This window comes from Microcebus murinus, chromosome 6, assembly GCF_040939455.1.
Source record: "Microcebus murinus isolate Inina chromosome 6, M.murinus_Inina_mat1.0, whole genome shotgun sequence".
Classification (NCBI taxonomy): domain Eukaryota; kingdom Metazoa; phylum Chordata; class Mammalia; order Primates; family Cheirogaleidae; genus Microcebus; species Microcebus murinus.
In genome coordinates this window covers 95851188-95863663 of record NC_134109.1, presented here as the reverse complement: position 1 = coordinate 95863663, position 12476 = coordinate 95851188, and the positions used below count along the sequence as shown (strand labels likewise).

Below are 12476 nucleotides of genomic sequence, written 5' to 3'. Positions count from 1 at the left end.
AGAAATAAATTAATTGGCCGACTAAAAAAAAATATAGAAAAAATTAGCTGGTCATGGTGGCACATGCCTGTAGTCCCAGCTACTCGGGAGGCTGAGGCAGAAGGATTGCTTGAGCCCAGGAGTTTGAGGTTGCTGTGAGCTAGGCTGATGCCATGGCACTCTAGCGCAGACAATAGAGTGAGACTCTGTCTCAAAAAAGCAAACAAACAAACAAACAAAAAACAAATAAAATCCAATATTTAAAAAGATTCACTCATGATAAGACAAATAAGTGTAGTTCTTTGAAAACATGAATTTCTCACTATGAACTGAGGTTTCAAAGTGATCTTGAATCAGGCCCACTGCTTCCCACTTCTGACTTACGTTTTTTCTCTCCAGGTGGTTTGTTTTCAATCCTGAAGGGAAGAAATTTCATGCACAATGATTCATGCCTACGCTAGTTTGTTTCCAATTTCTTGTACTGTTTCTGTAGGCTAAACTGCAATGCAATATCCATTTTTCCAGAATCCGTTTGATTGTAACTTACTATAGGAGATGGATTTGTGTGTGTGTGTGTGTGTGTGTGTGTTACTTTAATTAAAAACCCAAGATTGGGCCGGGCGCGGTGGCTCACGCCTGTAATCCTAGCTCTTGGGAGGCCGAGGCGGGCGGATTGCTCAAGGTCAGGAGTTCAAAACCAGCCTGAGCAAGAGCGAGACCCCGTCTCTACTATAAATAGAAAGAAATTAATTGGCCAACTGATATATATATAAAAAATTAGCCGGGCATGGTGGCACATGCCTGTAGTCCCAGCTACTCGGGAGGCTGAGGCAGGAGGATCGCTCGAGCCCAGGAGTTTGAGGTTGCTATGAGCTAGGCTGACGCCACAGCACTCACTCTAGCCTGGACAACAAAGCGAGACTCTGTCTCAAAAAAAAAACAAAAACCCAAGATTGGCCAGGTGTGATGGCTCGTGTCTATCATCCCAACACTCTGGGATGCTGAGGTAGGAGAATCTCTTGAACCCAGGAATTCGAAACCAGCCTGGACAATATAGCAAGACCCTGTCTCCACAGGGAAAAAAAAATAGAAATATTAGCCAGATGTGGCAGCACGTGCCTGTAGTCACTCCTACCTGTAGTCCCAGCTACTTGGGATGCGAAGGCAGGGGGATCACTTGATCCCAGGAGTTTGAGGTTGCAGTGAGCTATGATGATGCCACTGCACTCTAGCCCAAGCAACAGAGCGAGGCCCTGTCTAAAAAAAAAAACCTCTCTTTACTGTGGCTTTCAGACTCCAACTACACTGTGCTCTGAATCCATCTAGGACCCTTCTTTCCCTCTTTTTTGAAGCTCCACCCCCAACAACCTTCTTATCCACCATATATGCCATTCACCTTCTGCACTGGCTGCTCCTTCTCCCTGAAATTCTCTTTCCCTACATCATCACATAGCTGATTTCAGATCATCCAGGTGTCAGACAAATGCCACCTTCTTAGATAAGTCCACCCTTCACATCCTTTCTAAACCAGCCACCATGCTCACATCAGTCCCTATGGTATGGCTCTCTTCCTTTTCTTTTCTTTTTTTTCTTTTTTTTTTTTTTGAGACAGAGTCTCACTTTGTTGCCCAGGCTAGAGTGAGTGCCGTGGCATCAGCCTGGCTCACAGCAACCTCAATCTCCAGGGCTCAGCGATCCTACTGCCTCAGCCTCCCGAGTAGCTGGGACTACAGGCATGTGCCACCATGCCCGGCTAATTTTTTGTATATATATTTTTAGTTGGTCAATTAATTTATTTCTATTTTTGGTAGAAACGGGGTCTCGCTCAGGCTGGTTTCGAACTCCTGACCTTGAGCAATCCGCCCGCCTCAGCCTCCCAAAGTGCTAGGATTACAGGCGTGAGCCACCACGCCCGGCCTGGCTCTCTTCCTTTTCTCCATGACCTTCATCACTATCCAAAATTGCATTGCTTGCTTGTTGATGATTTTTCCCCTTAGAATGTAAGTTCCATGAGAGCATAGACCACACCATGACTACTGTGTCCCCCATGCCTAAAATCATGCCTAATAGGGTCTAGGTGCTCAATAGATGAGGAAATTGAGGCTCAAACAAATAAAATTACTTACTGAGACTCATCCAATTAGTAAGAGATGAATCCTAAATTTCAACCCAAGTCTTTGAATCTCAGAGTCCATTTGTTGCATTATAATTCATTTAATATATGTTCAGCAAGTAATTATTTTAAATATACTGAGTCATGGAAAAAGGTCACCTGGATTTTTGTTATTCATAATGCTTATAAAATACTTGCTAAAATATTTTTTTTCTTTTTTGCTGCTCTACGATGTTATTATTGTTACACACATACATAGGAAAATCATACTTTAAATGACTACTCTATCATGAAAATATTTTTCTATTAGTAAAATAGGCTTTACCTTGATTATTCTATTTTTAATGGGCTAAAACTGACATTACGAACAATGTGCTGATTTTTTTTTGTCAGAAAGTTATCAAAATCTATGTGGAACAATTTGCTATGCAGTTAATGGGTTCATGTTCTTTTAAACAAAATTAGTTCTTAATGTCTTAAGTTCTCCAAAAAAGGTTTTATAAGGACATTCCAGAATGGAAGAATTGTGGCTTGTTGATCATACCTTTTGAACAAGCTCAAAATAGAAATACAAAAAGTATGTCCTGGAAAAAAGGCAGTATTAAGACTTACATTTAAAAACAGAAGATTTTAAAAATAATAGGTACATGTACTTTTAAAATGTTCTATACATTTTTCTCATAACTCTGGATTTTTCTTTTTTTTTGTATCAAAGAAACTTAGTTTATAAAGTCAAACATGCTTATACTGGTGTTTCTTGATCTTTCAGTATTAGACATTATCTATCCATTTCCTGCTATGGAAGATGGGAAATTAGCTCTCTTCTATGCTTCAACCTACCTTCTGCCACACACATTTCTCATGCCTACCCTTCTCAATATAATGACATAATTTGTTATTAAACCAATAATCAGTAATGTGTTTACATTATGACTAATGTTCATGGCTTAGTCAAGTATGATTGTACACCTTTATTTTAACTCTTGGCATTAATAAGTGCTTTTTCTGGTCACGGACTTTGTTCTTTATGTGTATCTACCACTAATTTATCTATAAACTTTCTGGCAGAACTATAACTCCTTTCTCTATAATCCAACATACCAGGCAAGCTATTTCTCTCTCTTTCTCTCATTTTCTTGGGGGTATCCTCCCTGTAGTGCTTCACTTCTTAATCTACTCTATACTGGTTGCTCTCCATCAGACTTGCAGAACATCAGTCCTGGGACTTTATTTTATCATACTCCTGAGAATTCTCTTTACTATTATCTTGGGGGTGGATCTTCCATTTCCTAAACCCATGTCTACTTTTTGATTTACTTTCTCATACCTAGAAAACATTTCTCAGTAGATTCCTGAGAAAGGATAGATATGGGGTACATTTTTGGGAACTACCATACATGAAAATTTATTGTGCCCTCATACTTGATGGATAGCTTAGCTGGGTATAGAATTCTAGAATGGAAATAAGTTTCTTTCAGAATTTTAAAGGTACTGTTCTTTCTTCTAGTGTTACTTTTGGGAAAACTGGTGCCATTCTGACTCCTGATTCTTTGTTTGTGGTGTATTTACTGTCTGGAAAATTTTGGATCTTGCCTTTATCTTTAGTGTTCTAAACTTTCAAAATGAGTTGCCTTGGTTTGTGTCTTTTTTTTTTTTTTTTTTCATTTACTTTACCAGGGTCTTGGTAGTTATGTTCAATGTAGACTCTCATGACCTTCAGTGATAAGAAAATTTCTTGTATAATTTCTGCCACATTAAGGGGCTTTATTCTGAGCATCCTTATTGGTTGTCCTGTCCTTCAGTATTGCCCATAAAAATGCCTGCGTTGAAGATTTTTTAAAGCTTTATTTATTATTCTCTTTCTTTAAACTTAATAAAAGGAAAGCTGATATTTCTTGTGGAAGTGTTCCTACGGATACCATTATTAACTCTCCTTAGAAAAGGGCTAGACCTTTTCTTGGAAAAAGAAGAGTCAAACCAATTATGTTAAGGTTAGGTATTAGAAATATTTGGGTTTTAAACTTCTAATGAATTAGCAATAATTTTGTATGTGTTACTGAGACCTGTTCAAAAAAAAGAATGTTGACTTTTAAGTGCTGTAATTATCAAATTTTATCTCCATGTGTAAAATAAAAATAGTTGAACCGGTATTAATTAGACTTTCACTCTTCTGACTGGATTTGGGAAAAAATAAGCTATAGAAAGCTAAACCCTAACTTCTGATGTAAGAGATCTGGGCAGAGGTCCTAGTCAGAAATAGATGCACTCCTGGTGCTGAGAACAGGGCAGGCAGGTGGAGGAATGAGACTTAAAGGGCTGAGCCTGGGTCAGGTGATGGGACTAGAAAGGTGCCAATCTTCTTTGTTTTGGGGGATGCTTTGAAATCTTACTTCATTACTCCTGAGAGCAAACAATGGAAAGCCAGGGGTCAGATAATTGTCTGGTGGTGGCGGTCATTGACTTCAGCGCCATTGCCAGCCTCATTCATCCTCAGAGATGTCCACTGGGAGAAAGAACGACTTCAACCAGCCGTGGGAACAGGCAGGATGCCACTTCCCCCTTTCTCACGGGACCAAATACATAGTCCTCTTTCCCTTTTTAAGGGCCTCGTTTGATACTTAATTTGGTTGAGTCATGTAAGTGGGGCAGGAAGGATTCAGAAAAACAAGGCAGAAACCATACTGTGACAATGTCACTCATTGTTCTTGAAGAAGAGAGACCTTGGAATTTGTAATAGGTACAGCCCAAATGGTCCAGGATATTAGGAGCTGCACAGACATTTGACTAGGACATTGATAACCACATGCAAGGGACGGAGATGGTTCTGGAGTGTGGCTGACACCAGAAGGATACCTAGAATCATTCTAAGACAAGCAATGGCAGTAATAGTGTGAGGAATGAGTCAACCAGACTAATTAAAAAATTCTGTCTTTTTGTGTAAGATATAATAGTTGAGCCAACATTAATTAGGTCCTCACTCCTCTGACTAGGTCTTGAGAGGCAATAATAATAAAATTATAAAATGTATATGTTAGACATAAATGATATTATAAATAATGACAAAGGTGTTTTTAAGCTCTTTACATGAATTAGTGCCTTTGATCTCCATTATAACCCAATGAGGTAGGCTCTACGATATCTTCATGCATGGGTAAGGACACTTAGTCAAAGAGGAATTAAATAACTTGCCCAAGCACATATAGTTTCCAGCACCTTCACAGAATGAATTCCCTTAAGGGGAAAAAGAAAATGTCAATTTAAAACAAAAATTTTTTTTAGAAACAGGGCCTTGCTTTGTCACCCAGCCTTGGGTACAGTGGCACGATCACCGCTCACTGCAGCCTCAAACTCCTGGGCTCAAGCCACCCTCCTGCCTCAGCCTCCCTAGTAGCTGGGACTACAGGCACACACCACCATGTCCTGCTAATTTTTAAATTTTTTCTAGAGACAGGGTCTCGCTATGTTGCCCAGGCTTGTCTCAAGCTCCTGGGCTCAAGAATCCTCCCACCCTGGCTTCCCAGAGCTCTGGGATTACAGGGGTGAGCCTCCATGCCACCATGCCCAGCCAGAAAGTGTCAATTTTATTATTTTTATTTCCCAGGAGAAGAAAAGGCTATTTCCTTGCTCTCCAGTGATGATAACCTACAACGTGACTATGTGGGGCTCCAGCGAACCCATTCTGCAAACCCATTCATGTTGCCTTGGGAAACCTGATGTGTGCATGAAAATGATTAAAGTGTATTCATATGTGGGAGGGGAAACAAAGAGGATTACACTTGATATTTTTCTCTTTAAGAGCAACTGCATAATATTAATTTTACTTTAAGTGCAGGATATGTATTATCAATTAATTACAATTTTTTAAAAGTACATCACTCTATATGTTTTTCCTGGCAAGCATGTACTCGTAACAAACTTGCCTCAGTTTCTTTATTTAGGAAATTGCTCCCCTAAATATTTTTGGCTCTGTATGTTTCAAACTAAAGATTCTTTTATCGGATTTATCTGGATAATTATACTAAATCTTCACTTCTTTGCGAGGGTAGACCTGGGGTGAAGGTGTAAGAAATCAGAGAGAATGTTAAAATTAATTTGCTTCCTCAAAATAATTTTTGTAGGCCGGGCACGGTGGCTCATGCCTGTAATCCTAGCACTCTGGGAGGCCAAGGCGGGCGGATTGCTCGAGGTCAGGAGTTGGAAACCAACCTGAGCAAGAGCGAGACCCCTGTCTCTAAATAGAAAGAAATTAATTGGCCAACTAATATATATAGAAAAAATTGGCCAGGCATGGTGGCGCATGCCTGTAATCCCAGCTACTTGGGAGGCTGAGGCAGGAAGATCACTTGAGCCCAGGAGTTTGAGGTTGCTGTGAGCTAGGCTGATGCCATGACACTCACTCTAGCCTGGGCAACAAAGTGAGACTCTGTTTCAAAAAATAATAATAATAATTTTTGTATTTTACTATTCATATTCTTCGATATGTGCTGTCCTTGGGAAATGAAGGAGGAAAGGAAACAGCATTTATTTAGTTCTCACTGCGCCATACACTTTACCTGCTAAAGTTTGTGATGCCCTTTGCCTCCTTTAGACTCATTTGGTTCTTGGAAGGCAAGTTAACACCTGGTTAAAGGCGCAGCTGTGGTCAAAATGGCACAAGTTCAAATTCCAGCTCTAACACTTAACAGCTTTGGGACCTAGGACAAGTCACATAATGCCTCTCAGCCTCAGTTTACTCACGAACTATTACAAGGAAGTGATGAAATACTGCAGGTAAGCACAGAGTCTAAACACTTGCTATCTATAGTGCCAGGGCCGAGGGGAGGTGAGTGAGGCAAAATTTAAGGTACAAAATTTAAGGGAGTGCTAAAAAAACTTAGTGATCCAGATAAGTAATATCTTAATGAAATATTTTAAAAATAAAATTTGATGCCAAAAATCCATGATTAATAAAATATAAAAATTCTCCATAAGGACAGGATCAATATTCTTAATTTCCTTTGCCTGGCTTCAATATGGCTTGGCATGGCACTACATAGCACAGCCTCACATGGTGGGTATTGCCATTTCTTTTTTGTTATTGAACAGAAGTGCAAGCTGCCTTTTAGTTCTCCTACAAGGATCCAATAATGCACTACTTGGCAAAGAAGCCAAAACAAGAGTGTCAGCTTGTGTGGGGTTTCATTGTCTAAACCGTGGTGTCATGACTGGCTAACACAAGGTAGTCCATGAATGCTAACTGAATTAGACTGAACTGAGCCAATGTAACATCAATCTTCAAAATAGCTTAAAGACTATACATGTATGTGTTTTGGCCAATTTTTCTGAAAACTGATGGAAAGAACATTTTTCCAATATCAACGTGTAATAGAATTCTCCATAATGCTTCTCTTACCACTGAACTGGGTTTTGGATAAATCAATTTTATTATGAGGTTATTCTAGAATTTCTAGCCATAAACTCTTCGTACAAAGCCTCCTTTATTTCAGATTCCACTCTCTAGTAAGTAGTTTTATGTTAAGGCTCAGTTGTGTGCTGTGTAAATACACCTCAAGATTGAATTTTCCCTCCTATATACACCCACAATTATTTAAGTTAAGATATAAACACTAATAGAAAATATCTTCCTAATATTAGTTGCCTTAGTTGTAGTTACTTTAAAAAATCCTTATGAGATGGATAGACACCAATAACTTCATAAGCAAAACATATTTGAGAGAATGAGCCTGCAAATAAAGAGAAATTATTAGCAAAAACAACTAAACCAATTATAGTTTATTCAAAACATATGAAAAATCCATTATTTTTCCACATAAATGAGGGTAAAAAGGATTTCCTTAACTCTCTGTTACTATTATCAACAAAGAAAACCTACAAAGGAGAGGCATAAAGAATAACAAATATCATGTTAAATGATAACAAATATCATGTTAACCCAAGTATTTTTGGTTTTTTAGAGACAGAGTCTTGCTATGTTGCCCAGGCTGGCCTCAAATTCCTGGGCTGAATCCTTTCACCTCAGCCTCTGGAGTAGCCAGGATTATAGACTTGCATCACTACGCCTGGCATAGCTCAAGTTTTTAGTTGGTTATTCAGAGAATAATGTCCCAAGATCTGAATCCCACCTTTGTTGAATGCAAGAATTCTTTTATTTGATGAAACAAATAATTTCATTTGATGATAAAATTAATCATAGAATTTAGACTGAGCCAGTCAGTGCAAACGAGGTATTGCTCTCTCCCTTGTTTCAGCGCTACAATAATATATTTAAACGCAGAGACTATTTTCTCCTATCTTAAAACATCCACTTGGCACTAGAGAGAGACCTCTCTAGCGATATTATTTCTCACCTTCCTCAAACTTCTCTGAAGAGTGATCCACACCTTTCTTTTTCTTTTCTTTGTTTTTTGAAACAGAGTCATACTTTGTTGCCCAGGCTAGAGTGAGTGCCATGGCGTCAGCTTAGCTCACAGCAACCTCAAACTCCTGGGCTCAAGCAATCCTGCTGCCTCAGCCTCCAGAGTAGCTGGGACTACAGGCATGCGCCACCATGCCCAGCTAATTTTTTCTATATATATTAGTTGGCCAATTAATTTCTTTTTTTATTTATAGTAGAGACAGGATCTTGCTCTTGCTCAGGCTGGTTTCAAACTCCTGACCTCAAGCAATCCGCCCGCCTCAGCCTCCCAGAGTGCTAGGATTACAGGCGTGAGCCACTGCACCCGGCCCATACTTTCTTGCATTTCTCAAGCATCCAGGCTTTTCTTAGCCCACAGCAATCTGATAACTAATAAATACTCTTGAAGATCACCGGTGACCTTCTATTCACTAAATTTTCTTGACCCTCTGCAGCATTTATCCCCCTGAACCTTTCTGTCCTTGCATCTTTTCACCGGTCCCTTCTCTGACATTGTCTTCACCTTTACATCTCTGCTTCTTCCTCACTGTTCTCTCTGGAAACCTTCTTCCTCTTCTTGGTCCCTATGTGTGACCATTCCTTGCAGTCCTATTGTTTGGCATTTTATTATTAGAGATAAACAATGTGTGACATACTTCCCAATGGATCTTGACACCCTACTGCATCACAAGCCATGGTGAAGAGTGGCTGAAGAGGCCAGGTGCAGTGGCTCAAGCCTGTAATCCCAGCACTCTGGGAGGCCGAAGCGGGAGGATCCCTTGAGCTCAGGAGTTCGAGACCAGCCTGAGCAAGCATGAGACCCCGTCTCTACAAAAAATAGAAAAATTAGCCAGACATGGTGGTACACACCTGTAGTCCCAGCTACTTGGGAGGCTGAGGCAGGAGAATCACTTGAGTCCAAGAGTTTGAAGTTGCAGTAATGATGCCATTGCACTCTAGCCAGGATGACAGAGAGAGTCTCTGTTAAAAAAAAAAAAAAAAGAGAGAGAGAGAGACAAAAAAAATGGCTGAGGACAAAAAGTGCTAACTCTTTATCCATTCCAAACTCACCACAGCTTTGGCCCAAGTGCTTTCCAGGCTTTTTACAAATACTGTTTTTGACCTTCACAAGCTCTTAACCATTACTTAGATGTACCTGCTTGCTGGCCTCATGGATGTGTGGTACATTTTATCTTTATGACTAGAAACAGTGCAGAGACACAGGTAGGGCCAGAACCCAGCTGTGCAATAAATCACTTTTAAAAAAATTCCCGTAGCGACTAGCACAATATAGTGCACAAATTATTTATACTTAATGACTGGTTGGGGAATACTATTGCAGCCATCAAGTTTATAAAATTGTTTTCTTTGATAAAAAATTATTTTTGGTAACCTTTTTGCAGCATAAAATACTTTGCAATAAATCATGGCCTTTTTTTATTACTTTTTTTTTTTTGAGACAGGGTTTCATTCTGTCACCTAGGCTAGAGTGCAGTGGCATCATCATAGCTCACAGACACCTCAAGCTCCTGGACCCAAGTGATCCTCCTTCCTCAGGCCCCCCAGGTAGCTGAGACTACAGACGGGTACCACCATGTCTGGCTAATTTTTCTATTTTTTTTTTGTAGAGATGGCGTCCTGCTCTTGCTCAGGCTGGTCTTGAACTCCTGACCTCAAGTGATCCCTCCTCCTTGGCCTCCCAGAGTGCTAGGATTACAGACATGAGCCACTGTACCCACCTGGCCAGGTTTTGGTTTTATTTGAGAGAAGAAGTCATGGGCTGGTTTTAAGCAAAGGAGTAACCTGATCTGATCTATTCTGGTGGTTGTTTTGAAAATGAATTACATGGGGTGTAAGAGAAAGGAGAGAAAACAGTTTTTAGGCTATTGTAGTAGTGAGGGATGAACGTGGCTTGGACTATGGTGATCACAAGGAAAATGGAGGTGGACAGAAATGGACAGGATTGGACTGACTTTGGATATAACATAGAGGTTAAGTCAAGCAGGCTTGTGAGGCATTAGTCAGGGGAGGAGGAGAGATAAATCAAGGGTTTTGTTTAGTTTTTCTTTTTCTACCCAAGCAACTGGGTAAATGGTTGGTGCCATTTATGAAACAGAGAACTCTGTGGGAGAAGCAGTTTCAGGGGCAGAAATCAGGAGCCCAGTCTGCAACACGTTAAGTGTGTGCTTCCTACTAAACCTCTGACAAGGAATATCAAGATGGCAGCTGGAGCTGAAGATGGCAGCTGGAGCTGAGTCTGAAGTCTGGGGGAGAACTGGAGCAGAAGCTATCTTTTTTTTTTTTTTTTTGAGTCAGAGTCTCACTCTGTTGACCAGGCTAGAGTACTGTGGCGTCAGCCTAGCTCACAGCAACCTCAAACTCCTGGGCTCAAGTGATCCTCCTGCCTCAGCCTCCCAAGTAGCTGGGACTACAGGCATGCGCCACCATGCCCGGCTAATTTTTTCTATATATTTTCAGTTGGCCAATTAATTTATTTCTATTTTTAGTAGAGACAGGATCTCCCTCTTGCTCAGGCTGGTTTCGAACTCTTGACCTTGATTGATCTGCCCGCCTCAGCAGAAGCTATCTTTTGACTGGCATTAGCATGCAGGAGGTACTTAAAGCCATGGGTCTAGACAAGATCATCTAGGGAAGATGTGCATGTGGGGAAATGCAAGGGGCTCAGAACCAAGCCCTGGGGCAGAGAAGGAGGAGCCAGATGCCAGAAATCAAGAACCAAGAACCAGGAAAGGAGGTGAATAAGAAGAAGCCCATGTAGTTGAAAGAAAACCGGGAGAGTGTGATGATGTAGAAGCCAAAAGAAGAATTTCAAAAACAGTGTTGACCCACTGGTCTGCCAGACAAAGGCTGCTGAAAAGTTTCAAAAGTTAAGGCCGCCGGGCGTGGTGGCTCACGCTTGTAATCCTAGCACTCTGGGAGGCCGAGGCGGGCGGATTGCTCAAGGTCAGGAGTTCGAAACCAGCCTGAGCAAGAGCTAGACCCCTATCTCTACTATAAATAGAAAGAAATTAATTGTCCAACTAATATATATAGAAAAAATTAGCCGGGCATGGTGGCGCATGCCTGTGGTCCCAGCTACTTGGGAGGCTGAGGCAGGAGGATTGCTTGAGCCCAGGAGTTGGAGGTTGCTGTGAGCTAGGCTGACGCCACGGCACTCACTCTAGCCTGGGCAACAAAGTGAGACTCTGTCTCAAAAAAAAAAAAAAAAAAAAAAGTTAAGGCCCAAAAAGTGAGCGCTGGCTTTGGCAACATGGAAGTCACTGGAACCGTGACAAGGGCAGTTCTGGTGGAGTGGAGAGGACAGAATCTCTACTGGAGGAGGCTGAGGAAACGATGGGAGGTGAATGAGGATGTAATGACCATAGGCGATGTTTTCAAGAAGCTTTACAGTGAAAAAGACCAGAAAAATGGGGAGGTAGCCAGAAAGAGATCATGTAGAGTCAAGAGAAGTGATTTTGTTTTATTTTATTTTATTTTCTTTCTTTATTTATTTGTTTGTTTGTTTTTGAGACAGAGTCTCACTCTGTTGCCCGGGCTAGAGTGAGTGCCGTGGCATCAGCCTAGCTCACAGCAACCTCAAACTCCTGGGCTCAAGCGATCCTCCTGCCTCAGCCTCCCGAGTAGCTGGGACTACAGGCATGTGCCACCATGCCCAGCTAATTTTTTCTATTTTTAGTTGTTTGGCTAATTTCTTTCTATTTATAGTACAGACGGGGTCTTGCTCTTGCTCAGGCTGGTATTTTTTAAAAATAGAATATATTAGAGTAGGTTTTCTTTCTCATAGGAATGATCCAGTGAAAGGAGAGAAATCAGTGATGCAAGAGAGAAAGTAATAGTTATAAATCATAAATTTTAAAAACCTGACAGGTGAGTAACTAAATACAAGTCTCTTAAATTATATCAAAAACTTTCAGCAAAAAGCCTCCTTGATTTTTGAATGGTTCTGTGAAGATTTCTGGTATTTCATTA

The 12476-nt window shown here is 40.7% G+C and overlaps 1 protein-coding gene across 2 annotated transcripts in view; it reads right to left on the bottom strand.

Annotated features, from left to right (window-relative positions):
* FAM81A (family with sequence similarity 81 member A) overlaps positions 1 to 12476 on the bottom strand; it is a 95475-nt gene that overhangs the window by 72723 nt on the left and 10276 nt on the right. The window contains exon 2 of one of the 2 annotated variants that reach the window (XM_076004429.1): positions 9357 to 9467. The exons of the other annotated variant lie outside the window; for it this stretch is intronic. The gene's annotated coding sequence lies outside the window, so the exon portion shown is untranslated. The remainder of the gene's footprint in view (positions 1 to 9356; positions 9468 to 12476) is intronic. 2 annotated transcript variants of the gene reach the window in all.